Raw genomic sequence first — 6938 nt, 5'->3', positions numbered from 1 at the left:
CTGGAACCTTCGGGTTGGGCGTGTTTGGTCTGTGCACGCACCTTCACGACAAAGAACGGGTTGGGAGTCCATAAAAGAAGGGCCCACCCGGTCTTAGCCAACATTGAAGCCGCTCCAAATATGGTGAAGCGGAGATGGAGCGACGAGGAACTGGCACTGCTGGCGACTACCGAGGCGCAGCTTGTTGCGGAGAAGGGGAAGTGTACGAACATAGACCTGGTTGCGAGGTTGCCTCACCTGAATAGAACGGTGGAGGCTATCAAGGGGCAGAGGAGGAGCCAAAAGTACAGGAGTCTGGTACAGATGTACCTGACGAATGTACCGGAGGCTTCGCCGAACCCTGAGATACTCGTGGCTGGGAGTTCGTCACCAACCAGAAACGTGGCAGCGCAGCCTGCGGACTCGCCTGGCGTCCCCAGGGAATCCATGGCTCGTCCCGCTGATGACCCATCCGTGGCCGTAGTGGTGCCCCCGGGCGTGGCGGAAACCGTGTCGGAACTCCTAGCGAGGGCCGCTCGGAGGAAGTCGCGCTCGGGTTTATCCGCGAAAGCTGCGAGGCGGCTTCACAAAACCGGAAATGACGAGAGGGCACATAGTGCCAGAGTATCCAAACGGGCTCTTAGAAGAATAGAGTACGCACGGGTACAGGAACTGTATAAAAAGAACAGGGGGCGCGCGGCTGCAGAAGTGATTGACGGCCAATGCAGGGTAGTCGAGCACAGCCTAGGAGACCTGGAAGCCTTCTGGCGACCAATATTCGAAGCTGTGTCCGGTGCCCAAGGACCTACACCGGAGGTCCTGGAAGCTGCAAGGCGGAAGGGTCAGTACGGGGGTGCGGAGGCAAGATCACATCTGTGTGATCCCATCACTGTGGATGAAGTGAGGGACACGCGGTTAGACCTTCATACCGCTCCAGGTCCGGATGGTATTCGGGCTGAAGAGTGGAATGCAGTTCCTGCGGACCGGAAGGCGGAAATATATAACTCGTGGATGAGTACTGGCGAGACACCGGAACCACTGCGACAATGTCGGACGATCTTTGTGCCGAAAAAGGACTCGCCTGCTGGCCCGAGTGATTATCGGCCGATTTCTATCGCGTCGATACCGCTCAGGCATATGCATGCGATCCTGGCTAAGAGACTCTTGGCTTGTTGCCCCCCGGATCCACGTCAGCACGGCTTTATACGTGCCGATGGCACGCTCGAAAACACAGCCGTGCTTGACGCGGTGATGGGGGATTGCAGGAAACGGTTGAAGGAGTGCTACGTGGCGACTCTCGATTTCTCGAAGGCGTTCGACACAGTGTCCCACAAGGCACTGTTAGAGCTCCTTAGGGCGAGAGGGTTGCCCAAGGCCTTCATCGACTACATCGCTCGTTTGTACGAAACGGCAACTACCATCTTAGCTGTAAATGGAAAAACGAGCGACCCTGTAAGAGTTGGTAAAGGTGTCCGCCAAGGCGATCCGCTGTCGCCGATCTTGTTCAACATAGTGATGGACAGTATCCTGGATGCTCTGCCTGCGTACGTCGGCTACAGGCTGGAGGGAGCGTTAATCTCTGCTCTGGCCTATGCCGACGATCTAGTCCTAATTACGGGCTCTCAGGTGGGGATGAAGGAGGTCCTGAAACTTGTGGACAGATGTGCCGAACAGCTGGGTTTGCGTCTCAATCACAGCAAGAGTTCCGTACTCTCTTTGGTGCCGGACGGCCACAGGAAGAAGTTGCACTACCTCACGGAGAAATCCTTCGGGGTAGGACGGAAGAAACTCCGTCAAGCGACTTGTGTGGAAAGATGGCGCTATTTGGGAGTGGATTACTCGGCCGCTGGATGCGTGACGTTAGAGCAGGACATCAGTCAAGCCCTGAACAACATCACAAGGGCTCCCCTTAAGCCACAGCAGAGACTGGAAATGGTTAGGGGGCATCTCGTTCCGCGATTTTTGCACGGGTTTGTTTTGGGCAAAATCGCGGACGATAGATTGAGAATGCTCGACGTCCAAATCCGGGGTGCGGTGAGGAAATGGCATAGGCTCCCTAAGGACGTTCCCACTGCTTACTTCCACGCGAAGGTTAAGGACGGTGGCTTGGGTCTGCCATCACTGAGGGCGGTCGTCCCCGAGCTCATTGTTAAGAGATACGGGGCTCTCGATCGTTCGACGTGGGAAGCAGCCCGGGCTGCCGCCAGATCTGATAAGATCCGTAAAAAACTGAGCTGGGCTAGAAGGCAGATGAGGAGGTTCTCACTTGACACCGAAGGTGGTAGTAGCACTAGCGAGGCCACCACCACGGCCGATTACTGGCGTGAGAGCTTGTATCGCTCAGTAGATGGATTCGAGTTGAGAGAATCCTCCAAGACCGCAGCGTCAACCAAATGGTTACGTGAGCGAAGTGGGCGATACACCGGTCGCGATTTTGTGCAGTTTGTGCACACACATATTAACGCCCTCCCGTCCAGGGTTCGGACGACGAGAGGGCGTAGGAATGGTACTGGGTCGGAGTTGAACTGCCGTGCTGGTTGCATGGTTAGGGAGACGACGGCCCATGCCATCCAACAGTGTCACAGAACACATGGCGGCCGGATTGAGCGTCACAATCTGGTCGTTCGGGTCTTCTCGGAAGAGATGGCCCGACAAGGGTGGCATGTGGAGGTCGAGCCTAAGATCGTTACCTCACTGGGGATCCGCAAGCCAGATATCATCGCGGTTAAAGGAGAGGTCGGAGTGATTTGGGACGCCCAGATAGTCTCGGGTCAGCGGCCACTTGACGATGCCCATCGGACGAAACGTACTAAGTACGGATCGGACGTGGAGCTAGTTGAGAAGGTCGCCGATAAACTAGGACGTCCGATAGGCTGCGTCCAGGCCACATCTTGTACGCTCTCCTGGCGAGGTATCTGGAGTCGGGCGTCTGTTAATGAACAACGCCGGCTCCTAGGGCTCGGGTCTTCCCTATATGATTGGATTCCGGAGTTGGTGTTGAGAGGGTCTCACACAAATTGGACACGCTTTAACCAGATGACTACGGTCAAAGAGAGGGGTTAATCCTCAAAGCTGAGGGAGATCCGGTGGGGGTTGCTGCCGTACCCATCGGTGGTACTGGTCCCGCATTTCCCTGGAAGTCCCTAATGTTTCGACCAAGCCCGGTGGTGTACCAAATGGTGGTACCATTTACCATCCAAACGGCAAAATGCCTCATGGCACATGAGCCAAGTAGGGGGGTAGGGACACGGGAACCTCCGGCTCGTCTGTGATGATTAAGCTCCTTAACTGGAGGTCACTAGACGAAGGCATGTGTTGTGGGCTCAAAATAGCCAAATGCCTCTGATTGTCCTGCCGAAAGGCAACGGCAAGCCGCCTACCGATCCTAAAGCCTACCGGCCCGTCACTCTGTTGCCGATCTTTGGTAAAATTTTGGAACGCATAATATTGAAAAGCGCCACGCAAATGACGAGTGGTCTGTCGGACTGCCAGCATGGTTTCACTCGCGGACGGTCAACGGTATCTGCTCTGGGAGAAATCCTCAGTGTGGCTCGCCGGAGCTCCTCGAAGTATGTTCAGGCGATCTTTTTGGATATCTCGGGGGCCTTTGATAATGCCTGGTGGCCGATGATCATGCTGAAAGCGAAAAGAGGAGGTTGTCCGCCAAACATCTATCGGATGTTGGCGGGCTACTTCACCGGACGCAGGGTAGGCATGTTCGTTGGACGGATGTGTGCGAATGACGTTACCAAATGGTGCGGTCGGGATAAGATGGCCGATTTTAATATGGCCGTGTCTGGCGATTTGCGGAAATGTCTTTACTTTTTTAAGCAAATAATTAATTTAGGGTATAGGTGGACTGTATTTCGAAGGAGAACTGGTAATCGCCAGCTCTTAATATGAGCGATATTGCTGGAAGAAGGAAAAGGAGAAAGCACGCTACCTGAGAGTTGATGACGCCGACCTCGTCTCTTCTTCAATTGTCTTCGGATGTGGTTTTGCTGCACTTCACAAATCACTATCACTCATCTATAGTTTATAGTTATTAGCGAGCGCGCTCGATGCGGATAAAAGCACAGGATTAAAGTTATTAGCGGATATATCGCCCGATGAGCGAGTGGACGCGGCTAGCGACGATTTTCAAGAGACAATGCATAATGCATTCTCCTCGGGGGTTGATTCGTCAGCGCAGGAGCTTTCTGCAAGTCACGCCACTTGTCTTGACCAATCAGTAGCGTGCATACGGCGTCAGTGGAAAAGGATGGGGAATATCGCTCAATTTGAATTAAAATGTATAAGACATAATAGCGGAATACAGATGGCGCTAACATTCCCCCGGCCTTAAAGGGTTACCTTTAAAAAAGACTGAAAAATAGTAGTATATTTCTTAAGTAAGTAAACTATCGCATTACCGTCAATTTACTGAATTATATCCTACTTATATTAACCTATAAACTAAAGGAAGGAGATCTAGGTTACAAATAGATCTCACTGGGTAGGTAATGGACAGAGACGTACAACAGGGCGCACGTAGCTTCCCTTCGCGGTCTTAACAGTCACAACGCGAGTTGTACCATCTTTAGCGGTATGTAACTTTTCGATGACACCTAGTGGCCACGAAAGCGGTGGTGAATTGTCATTAATGATAATAACTAACGTTCCTTCCCGTATAGGCGAAGCAGGACTACTCCACTTATATCTAGTCTGCAGCTTATGTAAGTACTCTAAACGCCAGCGCCGCCAAAATGACTGCACGAGCTTGTCGAGCAGTGTATGTCTTTGAAGCATGTTAGATGAATGTGCTTCAGGAGCGGGTAGTGACGACAATGGCACTGTGTTTAGGAAGTGCGCAGGAGTTAAAGCAGAAGGCTCAGCGGGATCGCTGCTCAACGTAGTAAGCGGACGCGAGTTTATCAATGCCTCGACTTGAGCAAGGACAGTTAAAAGTTCCTCGTAAGAAAGAATTTGTTGAACTATAACCTTAAAGAGGTGCGTTTTTATTACCTTAACCATGCTCTCCCAGCATCCCCCGAAATGTGGAGAGGCAGGCGGAATAAATTTCCAATCAATGTGATTGGTCAAAAGTTCGTCTTGAAGACGTGTGCGGTATTCTTCATCTAGAAATTTATATAAATCGCGTAAGTACGAATTAGCGCCCACGAAACAAGTTCCGTTATCAGAGTACAAGCACTGTATAGGGCCGCGGCGCGAAAGAAAACGTTTTAGTGCGGCTAGAAAAGACACCGTGCTCAAATCCGTCGCAATCTCAATATGCGTAGCGCGCGTTGTTAGGCATGTAAATATGCATAACCAAGCCTTACGACCTTTAACACCTCGACCACGTATCGGAGTGTACTGTAGAGGTCCAGCATAATCGCAACCGGTAAATGTGAACGCCTTTTCTACCTGGTTCACGCGTTGGCTAGGAAGGTCTGCCATAAGAGGATAAGTTGGACGCGGACGAAATCTAAAACACGTGTTACATTTATGTATTATCTGGCGAATGGTTCGCCGAGCAGCTAAAATCCAGTACTTTTGCCTGAGTAAGGACATAAGTAGCTCTGGACCGGCATGAAGATGCCTTTTGTGATAAAATTCTACAAGAAGATCGACTACATGATCATGACGCGGAAGAATGCACGGATGCTTATAGTTATAAGGCTCGTCTGAATTTGACAAACGACCACCGACGCGTATTATACCGTTCTCATCGAGAAACGGTTTAAGTTTAAGAAGAGCGGGGGAAACATGTAAATTATTTTTTAAACTTTGAATATCATTATTAAAATGAACAGCCTGTACGGATAATAATAATTTGCGTTCTGCGTATTCCAGATCGGATATTGAAACAAAAGTTCCTTTAGGTAGTTTCCTAAGAAACCTGCAGACATAAACGATGACGCGTAACAACTTAGACCAAGATGATATGCGCTGTGCGAGTGTATAAAACGGGGAATGCGCAACATCAACGACCACGGGATGAGAGACAATTTTTTGCTCGGGTACGTCCTCAACTTCTGTATTCTCTCTATAGGGTTCAATGGGCCACTCTGACGGATCATGGCTAATCCAGGGTGGACCACGTTTCCATAAGGGATGATTGAGAAGGGCCATTGGAGGGATTCCACGAGACAGGCAGTCAGCGGGGTTTTCAATACCCGGGACGTGATTAAAACAAGTGGGGGGAACAAACTCTATAAGTTTGGTAATGCGATTGGCGACAAAAGTCTGCCAGCGATGCGGAGAAGAATAAATCCAAGCAAGTACTATCTTGGAGTCAGTGAAAGCGAAAATATTATTAATGGGGTAGTGGGCCGTAACTGTGTCCTTGACCTTGCGAAGCAATTGTGACAGCAGAAGGGCTGCACACAATTCAAGTCTTGCAATCGAAATGGTTTTGACTGGCGAGACTTTAGACTTGGCACAAACTAATTGCACAGAATAGTTACAGCCATTGCGGACTTGCATATACACTACTCCGCCGTAAGCGCTTTCGCTAGCGTCAGCGAAACCTATTAAATTAACACTGCATCCATCCACTAATCCTAACGCGACGCGGTATAATAATTTGATTGAGCTTGGGAAGCTCGCTGCAAAACTGCTTCCAGGCTGCGACTATATGTTTAGGAGGTGCGTCATCCCACTCACACTTTGCCAACCAAAGCTCTTTTATCAAGAGCTTGGCGTACAAAATGGTGGGAGCCACAAAACCCATAATGGGTTTTGTGGCTCCCACCATTTTGTCCCAAAGTCGAGCTATTGTGGACAGCATTATGCGTTTGGTACACTTCGCATCAGGCAGTGCGACGTCAAAGCGAAAACTATCTTGCGATCTGTCCCAGCGCAAGCCAAGGACCTTATGCGGAATGGACTTATCGAACTCAATGTCCGGTGAAGCCTTATGAGAATCAGATAAGTGTGCGAGAACCTCCTTTGAATTACTCGTCCATTTGACAAGA

The sequence above is a fragment of the Aricia agestis genome, chromosome 2, assembly GCF_905147365.1.
Source record: "Aricia agestis chromosome 2, ilAriAges1.1, whole genome shotgun sequence".
Taxonomy (NCBI): domain Eukaryota; kingdom Metazoa; phylum Arthropoda; class Insecta; order Lepidoptera; family Lycaenidae; genus Aricia; species Aricia agestis.
The sequence above is the reverse complement of the archived record's forward strand: the minus strand, read 5'-3'. Positions refer to the sequence as shown.